The sequence below is a fragment of the Balaenoptera musculus genome, chromosome 3 (assembly GCF_009873245.2).
Source record: "Balaenoptera musculus isolate JJ_BM4_2016_0621 chromosome 3, mBalMus1.pri.v3, whole genome shotgun sequence".
Taxonomy (NCBI): Eukaryota; Metazoa; Chordata; class Mammalia; order Artiodactyla; family Balaenopteridae; genus Balaenoptera; species Balaenoptera musculus.
The window spans coordinates 80,184,032-80,197,966 of record NC_045787.1 but is presented as its reverse complement, the minus strand read 5'-3'; the positions used below and the strand labels follow the sequence as shown (position 1 = coordinate 80,197,966).

General features: G+C 34.4%; 1 protein-coding gene and 1 pseudogene across 2 annotated transcripts in view; one reads left to right on the top strand and one right to left on the bottom strand.

The window, feature by feature from the left end:
- LOC118892844 overlaps positions 1–13,935 on the top strand; it is a 621,373-nt gene that overhangs the window by 248,202 nt on the left and 359,236 nt on the right. The gene's annotated exons all lie outside the window — the stretch shown is intronic.
- LOC118891938 lies at positions 6,849–8,253 on the bottom strand (annotated as a pseudogene).

Below are 13,935 nucleotides of genomic sequence, written 5' to 3'. Positions count from 1 at the left end.
ATGTACCCCTTCTCTAAACTCCAGATTTAAAAACTTGAGAAGTTTGTTTCTCTGTGGTTTGCACTTTTGTGTTACATTAGTTGCAAAAGCCTTAAAGTTGAAAGCAAATTGAGAAGTATTGATTCAACCTAGGTTTAGAGACAGTAGTTTAGAAAAATAAAATCATATGATTGTATTGTACATCTCTCTTATAAAGTGGTAATTTCTTTCTTTGAACCAATGCACTTTCTAAAACAGGTTTGAAATAATTCTTAATACAGACTTCATAGACTCTTTCTCAAAATGAAGACACACTGTATTACACTGAATAGATTACTAATGTTTAAGTAGATTATTTAAAATATTTTTTAGCAATTTGTATTTTATCTTTAAAATAAAGTGGTTTCTAGAATGTGTGGTGACCAACTGCACCAATTTGCCTGGAACTGAGAGGTTTCCTGGACTGGGCTTTTAGTGCTCAAACCAGACAGTCCTAGGCAAACTTGGGTGGTTGCTGTTACCCTAAATGTATCACACAGAAAAACAGGTAGTGTATAAAAAAATAGATGAACATCTCCTATATGGCCTGCATTTGTCATATATTCACATTTCAAATTCAACCAACAGAAATTAGTTCAGATTCTTAGAAAGGATTCAATACATTCTATTTATCTTCACAAATATATTTGTATAAAGAACAACTACTTTTGGAGTATCTATGGTCATATTCAAATGAAATATATATGCACCAAGGAACTCACCATCTAGTATTAATGATAATATTCACAAAGTTCTTGCTATTTTAATTAAGGTGAGATCATAATTGAATTTTAAGTCAGATTAAAAGGGAAAACAAATAACTGTGATATGAAACTGAGCAGATGGTGGTCACAGATTATAAAGGAAGAAAGAAGTAATAAAGAAAAAGACAGAGTTGAAATCTACCCTCTTTCTGTTTATCTCTAAACTCCTATTTAATTTCTAGAGTTCATTAAATTTTAAGGTAGCAATTTAGGAAAACCCAACACAATCAGATGCTAATCTAGGATAATTTGTTTCAGCTGGAATATTGATTGAACCATACAATATTTGTAGTCAGATACTTTGCATTATTGATGAGCATTAGCTAGCAAGCATTTTATATATTGCTTCCACTATGTTAACAAGGGAAAACAACACTAACAACAGTAAACAGATGCATAGGAAGTTCTCTGAAAGTCATTTGGGACAAACTTTTTTTTAATATATAAAAACTATAAATCTCCCATTGACATCAATTAAATATCCAGATATTGCTCCATTTCTTTGCTTTTCATTACAGCAAGACTTCATAAATGTATAGTTCATGTTTTCAGTCTCTACCTTCTCACATATCATATTATTCCTATTTATATACTTATTTATATTTTTAGCAATGATTTTTTCAATTTTGCTTAAAATACATAACAAAATGCCCATTAGCCTCTTAACGTTTTTACTTTGTTGTCAAGGTATCTCAAGCATAATGAGGCAATATATAATTTTGATTCTAATCTGTGCCTTTCTTCCTCAGTTCAGTAGCATGCATCATCAAACCATCTATTAACTGAACTTAAAATCCAAGAGGCATAATTGATTCCTTTCCTGCTTCCTAGAATATTGTATAGTATTTAGTTGAGTTTAACAAAAAATTGTTAAATCTCTTAATAAAAATTTAATCATATTTAGAAAAACATAAAAGAGAAGTTGAAAACCATTCTGTATCAAGCACCTCCTCTGGGTAAGAAACTTTACACTTTTTTTATTGAAGTTTAGTTGATTTACAATTACATTGGTTTCAGGTGTACAACATAATGATTCAATATTTTTATAGATTATACAACATATAAAATTATTTTAATATATTGGTTATATTCCCTGTTTTGTACATTAATTCCTTGTAACTTATTTATTTTAAACCTAATCATTTGTATCTCTTAATCCCCTTCACCTATTTCGCCCCTACCCCAACCACCTCTGGTAACTGCTAGTTTGTTCTCTGTATCTGTGAGTCTGGTTTTGTTTTGTTATATTCGTTCATTTTATTTTTTAGATTCCACAAATAAGTGAAAACATACAGTATTTGTCTTTTTCTGTCTGACTTATTTAACTAAGCATAATATCCTCCAGGTCCATCCATATTGTTGCAGATGACAAAATATTATTCTTTTTTATGACTGAGCAATATTCCATGATATATATATATATATATATATATATATATATATATATATATATATATATATATATATATATATATATGGCACATCTTTATCCATTTATCTGCTGATGGACACTTATGTTGCATCCATATCTTGGCTATTGTGAATAATGCTGCAGTGGACATAGGGATGCATATATCTTTTGGAATTAGTGTTTACATTTACTTTGAAAAAATACCCAGGAGTGGAATTTCCGGATTGTATGGTAGTTCTATTTTTAATTTTTTGAGGCGCCTCCACATACTGTTTTTTCATAGTGGCTGCACCAATGTACATTGCCGCAAACAGTATACCAGGGCCCCTTTTCTCTACATCCTCTTCAACACTTTCTATTTGTTGTCTTTTTGATAATAGCCATTCTGACCGTTACGAGGTAGTATCTCATTGTGGTTTTTGATTTGCATTTCCCTGATGATTAGTGATGTTGAGCATCTTCTCATGTGCTTGTTGGCCATCTGTTTGTCTTCTTTGAAAAAATGCCTGTTTAGTTCCTCTGACCATTTTTCTAATTAGACTGTTTATTTTTTGATATTGAATTCTATGAGTTCATCATATATTTTGGATATTAACCAGTTATCATACATGTCATTTGCAAATGTCTTCTTCCATTCAGTAGGCAGCCTTTTGTTTTGTTGATAGTTTCCTTTGCTGTGCTAAAGCTTTTAAGTTTGGTTAGGTCCCATTTATTTTTGCTTTTGTTTCCTTTGCCTGAGGAGACATATCCAAAAAAGTATTGCTAAGACCAGTGTCAAAATGCATACTGCCTATGTTTTCTTCTAGAAGTTTTATGGTTTTAGGTCTTCCATTTAGGTCTTTAATCCTTTTTAAGTTTATTTTTGTATATGGTGTGAGAAAATATTCTAATTTCATTCTTTTGCATGTTCTGTCCAGTTTTCCCAGCACCACTTATTGAAGAGAATGTCTTTTCCCCATTGTATATTCTTGCCTCCTTTGTTGTAAATTAATTGACCATAAATGCATAGGGTTTATTTCTGGGCTTTATCTTCTGTTGCATTGATCTATGTCTGTTTTTGTGCGAGTACCATACTGTTTTAATAACTGTAGCTCTGTAGTATAGTGTGGGAGTGTGATACTTCCAGCTTTGTGTTTTGTTTTGTTTTCTCAAGATTGCTTTGACTATTCAGGGTGTTTTGTGGTTCTATACAAATTTTAGGATTATTTGTTCTAGTTCTGGGGAAAAAATGTCATGGATATTTTGATAGGGATTATGGTAAATCTGTAGATGGCTTTGGATAGTATGGACATTTTAACAATGTTAGTTCTTCCAATCCATAAACATATGATATCTTTCCATTTATTTGGATTCATGCCCTTATAAAAAAGGCCCAAGATATCACCCTTTACCCTCTTTTGCCATCTGAGGATACAAGAAGTCTGAAATCCAGAAGACCCTCACCAGACCATGCTGGCATCCTAATCTCAGACTTTCAGCTTCCAAAACTGTGAGAAATACATTTCTGTTGTTTTTAAGCTACTCAGTCTGTGGTATTTTGTTATAGTAGTCAGAACAGATGAAGACAAACGATTTATAAACTAGTAGTAGAATCATATGTAATCAGTGAATAGAGTGATAAGGGTGGTGCTGGCCAGTAACTTGAAGGAGGATATCATGCTTCCAAAGGTCCTATGTTATTCCGAAGCAACCAGTGCATATCACTGTCATAACACCTTCCATAATTATTTATTGCAATTCTCTGTTTACTTGTCCATACTCTAGTTAGACTGTGATATGCCTGAGAACAGACAAGGTTTTTTTTTCTAGCATCAGCCTCGTGTAAGTGTGTTTTCAGAAACAATGTCTTTAAAAAAAAAAAAGTGAGGTAGGAAGGAAGCAAACTGGAAGGGATAGAGGGAGGAAAAGCAATAAAGAGTATGTCCATGACAACCAAAGACTGCTCTTGAAAATTTTATGTCCATTTGTTCTGAGGTATTCTATTACGGTGAAGGCTCTTTTAAGGTAGCATGGCCCTTAACCTGTAGTGCCTCTTTCCCAGTGTGTGTGTGTGTGTGTGTGTGTCTGTCTGTCTGTCTGTCTGTCTGTCTGTCTGTCTGTCCAGTTGTCCCTATCTCTATCCCATCTGTCTCTATAGAGGCATACCTCAGAGATATTACCGGTTTGGTTCCAGACCACTACAAGAAAGTGAATATCACAGTAAAACAAGTCACACAAATTTTTTGATTTCTCAGTACATATAAAAGTTAAGTTTACACTATAGTATAGTCTATTAAGTGGACAGTAGCATTATATCTAAAAATATAGTGTACACGTTTTAATTAAAAAAACTCTTTATAGCTAAAAAAATGCTAACCATCATCTGAGCCTTCAGGGAGTTGTAATATTTTTGCTGGTGGAGAGTCTTACCTAGATGTTGATGGCTGCTGACTGAGGGTGGGAGTGGCTGTGACAGTTTCTTAAAATAAGACAACAATGAAGTTTGCTGCATTGATTGACTCTTCCTTTCATGAACATTTTCTCTGTAGCATGCAGTGCTGTTTGATGGCATTTTACCCACAGTAGAACTTCTTTCAAAATTGGAGTTAATCCTCTTAAATGCTGCCACTGCTTTAGCAACTAAGTGTATGTAATATTCTAAATCCTTTTGTTATTTCAACAATTTTCACAGCATCTTCACCAGGAGTAATTTCCATCTCAAAAACCATTTTTTTTGCTCATCCATAAGAAGCAACTCCTCATCCATTTAAGTTTTATCATGAGATTGCAGCAGTTCAGTCAAATCTTCAGCCTCCATTTCTAATTCTAGTTCACTTGCTGTTTCTACCACATCTGCAGTTATTTCTTCTGCTGAAATTTTGAACCCCTTCAAGTCATCCATGTGCATTAGAATCACTTTCTTCCAAACTCCTGTTCATGTTGATTTTTTGACCCCTTCCCATGAATCACAAATATTCTTCATGGCGTCTAGAAGGGTGAATCCTTTTCAGGTTTTCAACTGACTTTGCCCAGATCCATCAGAGGAATCACTATCTACGGCAGCTATAGCCTTATGAAATGTATTTCTTAAAGAATAAGAACTGAAATTCTAAATTACTCCTGATCCATGGGCTGCAGAATGGATGTTATGTTTGCAGGCGTGAAAACAACATGAATCTCCTTGTCCATCTCCATCAGAGCTTTTGGGTGACTACCAGGTGTATTGTCAATGAGCAGTAATATTTTTGAAAGGGAATCCTTTTTTTTTTTTTTTTCCTAACAATAGGTCTTAACAGTGGGCTTAAAATATTCAGTAAGCCATGTTGTAAACAGATGTTGTCATCCAGGCATTGTTGTTGCATTCAGAGCACAGGCAGAGTAGATTTAGCATTATTCTTAAGGGCCCTAGGATTTTCAGAATGGTAAATGAGCACTGGCTTCGATTTTAAGTCTTGGGCTGCACTAGCTTCTAACAAGAAAATCAGACTGTCCTTTGAAGCTTTGAAGCCAGGCATTGACTTCTCTCTAGCAATGAAAGTCCCAGATGGCATCTTCCAATATAAACCTGTTTTATTAACATTGAAAATCTGTTTGTTTAGCATAGCCACTTTCATTCATTATCTTAGATCTTCTAGATAACCCACTGCAGCTTCTACATCAGCACTTGCTGCTTCACCTTGTACTTTTATGTTATGGAGGCAGCTTCTTTCCTTCAACCTTATGAAGCAAATCTGGAGCTTCAAACTACTTCTGCAGCTTCCTCACCTTTCACAGCCTTCATAGAATTGAAGAGAGTTAGGGCCTTGCTCTGGACTAGGTTTTGGCTTAAGGGAATGTTGTGGCTGGTTTGATCTTCTATGCAGACCACTAAAGCTTTCTACATATCAGCAATAAGGCTGTTTCACTTTCTTCTCATTTGTATTTCCACTGGAGTAGCAGTTTTAATTTCCTGCAAGAACTTTTCTTTGCATCCACAACTTGGCTAACTGGTACAAGTGGCCTAGTTTTCAGCCTGTCTTGGCTTTTTTTTTGTGACAATTCCACAACTGAGATATTTTAATGTAAATATTATAAAATACATACAATAAAAAATACAGAATGATAATACGTGATATAAGATGGAAAGTAAAAATCCTCCTCCCCACCCTCCAGTCTTCCAGTGGCACAACTGTAAACGCAACAGTTTCTTTAAAATACTGAAATTTAAAGAGTGGATATATGTATATGTATAACTGATTCACTTTGCTGCACACCTAAAACCAACACAACATTGTAAATCAACTAGACTCCAACAAAAATTCTTTTAAGAAAAAAATACTGAAATTTATAAGTATTCTAACAAGTCACAAGGCTATGTTTCTTTGGTATTGGTTTGTTTTACATAGTGTTGAGATACATTTAAAATATTAAGCATCACTACTGTTAGAGTAGGAGTGAAACTTAATTTTATAATAAAATACAGTTAACCCTGGGTTGCCAAAAGCCCATTTTCTTCACATTTTATATTTATTCTTCCTCATTAAAATAATATTTCTCAGTTAGGTTCTTATTAGTAAGAACCTGCTGTATAAAAAAAATAAATAAAATAAAATTCAAAAATTCAAAAAAATAATGAAAGTATACGTTCAGACAGAAAAAAAAATAATATTGCTCAAAGCATATACTACCCGTATTGATCACCAAAATTTTATTGTCTTATCTTACAAGTGTAGCACATATATAATTAAGCAGTTAGCAGTTGGTAAACCTGTAGAGATTGAGCACAAATAAGGCCTACAAGGTACAGCTGTGTAATGTATCTACCAACAGGTTGACTAGGGCAGTTGTTACATTTGACTGCAAGAAGAAAATTAACTCGTTTCTGTTCATTGCTGTGATTAAACAAAGAGTGGGTTCCTTTCTTTCAGCTTCAGAGACTAGAAATTCTGAATGCTTTTTATTTGCAGTAGGTGACTGGATAAGTTTCTAAGAACCTGATACTGCTGCCCCTTAAATTAGAAAGTTGGCAAAACTCAAAATTATATCACCCAGTAATAAACTCCTAAGAAGGATCATGCAGGAAGCAACTATCCGAATACAAAAGGCTAAATAGGCCTTTCTTCGAGATGCTACTTCTACATTTACCTAAACTATGTAAAGAGATATGAAAAGGCCAGTGGCTGTCAGTAGAATACAATATGCTACTTTTATCCAGTCTTTGATATGTGATCTTTTTCTAAGCACGTATGACCCTGTTTGAACACTAGCCATATGTATTGCCACGTACCCCAAGGTAGAAATTATTCCTTGTCAGTTGGCATTTAATAAACCAACCCTTGTGCCACTGCCATCAGTGCCATATAAAATTAACTGTTTCAGTGGGGTAAAATCAAAGGCTAGCTGGTATAATACGGTAATGCTGATGGCCACAATCCAGAATTTATTTAGGGGAAAAATAATCATTAGCATTAGGATTATCAATTTCACAACTATTAAGGTAAAGAAAAAGTTCCAGTGAACTCCATACTCAGTTAAATGTTCCTGATAGCCTATGGATTTTATAATGACTAATCGTCCCATTCCTAGGAAAAGTAATGGCCAAACAGAGTACAATGACTTTATAAGATAACAAAGTCTGGACCCTTTTGTATATTTTCTCCTAACCTTTGGACAAACCATTGCAGTCCCTAAAATAAAGCCTCCTACTCCAAAATCCATTGCTCCTATCCCATAGAGCTCGGTTTTGGCAAATCTTCTGGAAAAAAGTGGGAAGTCCACAGCCAAAATGGCAACAGCAGTAAATGCACTGTTAGTTACACGGAAACAGAGATGGCTGGGACTGACTTCCAAGAATTTTTCAAGGATTTTCTGGACAGGCATTCTGGCATAGCAAGTTCTCCCGCAGTATATTTCATAGAGCAGCCCTGCTCCCAAGATAATTACAACGAGGTCCTCGAGGAGGACAAATGAAGAGAAAATGGTCAAAGTGGTCACTAGAGGAACTATTAGGAAAGCAAAGTGAACGAAGAATAGAGTTCTCCAGGTATGTGAAGAAGAACGTAAATGCTGTGAGAGAATGACCAGGAGCCCTCTACACAGGATACAGAGTAGAGGACAGAAGACATTTTTTCTTCTTCCTCACGTGCTCCTGGTGGTCTCGGTGCCCCGCTGCAGAGAGCCATGTAAGCTTCTGCCTTCCACGCAGTGCTTCTGGCTGATGCAGCTATCTCAGCTTTTGACATGCCTTCCTCACCAAGCTTAATCAGTACTAGCTTTGGATTTAAAGTGAGAAATGTGTGACTCTTGCTTTCACTTGAATATTTAGAGGCATTTGTAGGGTTATTAATTGGCCTAATTTCAATATTGTGTCCCAGGGAATAGGGAGGCCTGAGGAGAGGGAGAGAGACGGGGGAACTGCCTGTTGGTGGAGCAATCAGAACACACACATTTATTGATTGTTTGCCATTTTATATAGGTGTGATTGGTGGTGCCCCAAAACAATTGTAATAGTATCATCAAAGCTCACTGATCACTGCTCACCATAACAAAAATAATAATAATGAAAATGTTTGAAATATTATGATAATTACCAAAATGTGAGAGACTTGCAGTCAGCACATGCTGTTGGAGAAATGGTGCCAATTGACTTGCTCGACACAGGGTTGCCGCAAAGCTTCAATTTGTAAAAAAAGCAATATCTGCAAAACGCAAGAAGCAAAGCACAAGAAAATGATGTATGCCTGTGTCTACATTTATTTATCTCTCTATTGTTTTTTCATCCCAATTTTTTTCAGCTAAATCCTTAAAGATGAGTAGGTTGTGTAAGTAATCACAGGCTCAAAGTCCTTTGCTTCACGTATTTATTTAAATTAAAAATACTATTAGGAATCATTAATTTGAAAACATAATTGAAATATTTTGTAACTGAGTACTAATTCGTTCTGTCAGTGGTTTGACAAATTATTGGCCTTACTCCATATTAATCTTTTTAAAAAAAAATTTTATTGAAATATAGTTGATTATTAACTCTAGTTAATAAATTCGTTTCTTACAGGAGAATTTGTGATTCTGAAACATCTTCATTTTTACTTACGTGTGTCACTACAGTAAGTAAAAATATTGTGCATGACAGCCAGGTTTCACACTATTAGAGAAAACAATTACAAATAAGGAAAGGAGGAAGGCTAGAGTGATCCCTATAGTGATAGATTGGAGTGAGAGTTATCAGTGTGATTACACACACACACACACACACACACTCTCTCACACAAATGGGTAGACATAGAAATATATAGATGTACATGTTCGTATGTAGGAACAGTACTAATGGCAGTGAGCACACCTACCATCCAAACCTTGCTTTCTAAATACTATTTTCCAATAAAAAAATCAGGGCTCCTTGGAAAAATCTTGTGAGGTTAGGTGAATTACAAGGTAAGCCTAGAACATCAGGATGCTAATTAATGAAGTGCTCAAAAATATAGTAAAGTCATAAAAAAAAGACACTAGCACCAACATGAAGATCTTTTTTTTTTTTTAAAAGGAATTCCTTTATTTTTATTATTTATTTATTTATTTATTTATTTTTGGCTGTGTTGGGTCTTCGTTTCTGTGAGAGGGCTTTCTCTAGTTGCGGCAAGCGGGGGCCACTCTTCATCGCGGTGCGCGGGCCTCTCACTATCGCGGCCTCTCCTGTTGTGGAGTACAAGCTCCAGACGCGCAGGCTCAGTAGTTGTGACTCATGGGCCCAGTTGCTCCGTGGCATGTGGGATCTTCCCAGACCAGGGCTCGAACCCGTGTCTCCTGCATTAGCAGGCAGATTCTCAACCACTGCGCCACCAGGGAAGCCCCAACATGAAGATCTTAATGGCCAAATCTGGGACAATTTGAGCAACAAAATAAATAACAATATTCATTTTTGAACAGTTTATGATAAATTATGGATATACAAATTATGGATAAACTGTGGACTAATGTAAATATTCATTCATGATCCTCCTTATAAAAATGAATAATTGAAAAAAATAATGGAGAAGAGCAGCTCTTTCTTAAAGTAGAATGTAGCAGGAACAATGGAAATAGGAAATTTCCATTAGGCAAATACCAGAGAAAGAAATATTGTATACAAGATCCATTGAAGATGCTAAAGTTAGTGGGTGAAAGTGTCATAAGAAACAGATTATTTGCGTATTATTGTATTCAAGGACTCTGAAAAATTTGTTGAGGAAAGAATGTATAAGGCTTAAACTGAAGTATTTAGATGTTATTATTAAAATGATTATGGGGAAAAATATTTGATCAATAATATGGTACTGTACTAGTATAATTAGGCATGAATATTTGGAAATCTTTAAGTAGAAAAGTGAAAACTCACTGCTATGGAAATACTGTGAACAAAACTGCAGTCTGTTAGATACCTGATCCTAGGTTTTTTTAGATCAACAACTTTGTGATGGATTGTGAAGTGATAAATATTAGAAAACTGTGAAATCAAACTTTCAACCTCTGATTTACGGCTTTTGTTTGACAGTCTTTGGGCATTTGGTTCTAGTTTTCTGTGCGATATATTTTTGTAAGACAATATCTTTCTATCACCTCCATTTTTTAAACATTGCAAATGAAAAAAATAATGTATACAGGCAGTTGCTCTCCCTTTCATCAAAACTATCTGAAAGAAAAATGCATTGGAATAAAATTAATTAATTATATCTGAGAGTTAAAACACATAGTAAACCTCTCTTTAGAATATATGCAGATTTATATTTAATAAAGAAAAATAATTAAAAATGGAGGTAATATTAATAAACATATTTCATTCTCTCCAGACAAGTAAAATGAAAATTATCATAGGGAATTTGTTTAAAAGGATGTAGTTTATTTGTTTCCATAAGAAAATACTAATCAATGAGTTATACCCAAAGTAAGCTCTGTTTTAATCTAGGGCAGCTCATGCAGTATGAGAATGTTCTATCCGAAGACTTAAAGGAATAAGCCATATATAAAAGACTGTAGATATTAAAATATTTAACCCAATTTCCAGAAGGGAAGTCCAGTACCTTGAAATCTTACTGAGTATATAAACAGTAAAAACAATTTCTTATGGAATTAAAATAAACTATAAGTTCTACTACAAAGGAATAAAAAGGAGAAGGAAGAAATAATAAAAACTGAACAAATAAATATGTTAGAAAATTGACTAAAATGGCAATGGATAAATCAATCAACAGTTACAAAACAAGGCTCCATATAACATTTTTCCTTAATATAGAATATTTTATTTATATTTCATATAAATTATTAGATTCACTTCATAAATTATCTCACTGCATGCAGTATCTCTTGTCAACCTACCACAAAAGATTTACTTCATAAATTATCTCACTGCATGGAGTATCTCTTGTCAACCTTACACAAAATGTAAGCTAAACCACACATTTGATGCTGTTACTTCCCTAGTGAAAAACTTGTACAGCCTCGCTTTGTCCTGATCAGGCTCAGCAAAAAAGGTTTCTATTTTTGGCTTAAATCCATTGTTCAGAGACCATATTGGCTCAGCGTGAAAGTGTGCTTTGATCAGTGACAAAATAATTAAGCCTGTTTGGTTTATTTGAGAAGGTAGTGATAGTATTAGTGCAAGTTTAAGCCCTCTTTGTCCTCTTTGTCCTGGCATGGATTTTAGCTCCTTACCAAGGGAAACATAGCCTATCATGTTTTGGATAAACCCTAGTTAACTTTCAAGCTTCCATCTCCAGGAATGCCCTGTTTGGAACTATATCATATGTGGCACCCCACACCTATCAGGCTTCATACCTTGGCTTGTGATCGCCACTCAGTGTAACATGGCCTTATCACAAATATCCTACCCCATCTTTCTTTCACTTCAACTTCGCCCTTACCAGCAAACATTTTTGCCCAACTAATTCAACTTATCTTTTTTTTTTAACTTTTTATTTTGTTATGTCCTAGTTTCAAGGTGTACAGCAAAGTGATTCAGTTATACATATACGTGTATCTATTCTTTTTCAAATTATTTTCCCATTTAGGTTGTTACATAATATTGAACAGAGTTCCCTGTGCTATACAGTAGGTCCTTGTTGGTTATCCATTTTAAATAATATTGTATGATATCGCTTATATGCAGAATCTAAAAAAAATTGACACAAATGAACTTATTTACAAAACAGAAACAGACTCACAGACTTAGAGAAAGAACTTATGGTTATCAGGGGGAAATGGTGGTGGGGAGGGATAGTTAGAGAGTTTTAGATTGACATGTTAACTTATCTTTTGATCACAACTTACACAGAACTCATATTACTTGCTATTTTAGTTAATAAACAGAGTGCCTACTGTGTGCTAAATACTATGCTGGACTCTGGAGGTAAAGCTGTCAAAAATAGACTTTTCCACCATCCTCATGGACCTTGCAGTCTAGAAATAATGAACTTATACAAGTAATTATACGTTTATACTTGAGATAGGTTTTATTAATGGCAAAGGTCATATAAAAAACATCCTAAAACCTTCCAGGGTATGCTAAGAGTCCCTCTTCTATGCTTACATATTTTTCTCACTGTAATAATAATCTTTCCTGGGGCAGGTCTAAAGTACTGAATATAGTGCTTCAGCCCTAGCAGGTGTTTAATAAATGTCTCTTTAACTTAAATATGTGAAATGATCATCCATAAATCATCAGTAAATTGACTTCCTTGATGCCTTGTTAATAAAAATATTTATGTCTCAAAAAAGTCTTTGCAGACGATACATTCATTTTCACTTAAGTGAGTTTTCACTCTTCACTGAGACCTGGGTGGAAAAAAAAATTGCCACTTCTACCCTATGCTGTTTCCCCCCTAAATGAAACTTTCTATTAAAGACTGGCTTATACAGTTCTCAAGATATGGACACCTGGAGCATTTTAGAAAAAAAAAAAAGCATGTCAAGACATAGCAATATCTGGAATGGCTTTTTAAAAAATTATTTAAATGTGATTTGGTTTATTGCCTGAGGCTTTAGAGACAAAAATCTGAAAGAATATGGATGAACTCTGAACATTTATTGAGGTTTCTTCACTAATTTATTAGACAATATCAGAAAATGGGCTCCACTGTAATTACAAAGTCTGTTGAGGGTTACCACTGGCTATCACTGGTTTACTAACACAGAAAGTAAAGAACATTATATACATTTCTCTAAAAAATCAACCCTAACCTCCACCATGCCCAAGTGGACTAAGGCATGCAGGCAACTCAGCAAGAGAGTGGAATGAAATCAGTTCAGCTTATTAATAACATGGTTCAGAATATGATCAAATATTTGCCTGATATTTAATTGGTTCTTGCTTCTATCTCCATATTTGGAAGAGGTCTCAGACCAGGAGATAAATCTTGTCCCTTAGAGTATTAGGCAGAAACTACACATACAGTAGTTGGCACATTTCCCACAGTAATAGGACTGCTTTTCTATGGTGTTTTCATTTCGTTGTAAAATTGAGCACTTAGGGCACACCAAAATTTAGGACTGAAGCAATACAGAACCTAATGTGATGCAAGATGTAAGCTATTCAAGTTAGCTATAATTTAAAAAAAATTTTTTTAAGTGTATTGAATATTAGGTAAAAATGTTATATGATAAAGTTTAGTATATTCTGATTATACGTGGCAGGTAATATATTTAGGTACTATATTGATAGTTATTGCAGTCATTTGATTAAAAAGGGCACACAAACCAAGCATATAATGAACAAATATACTGAGAGAAAAATCTGTTAACAAGGTGCTAATT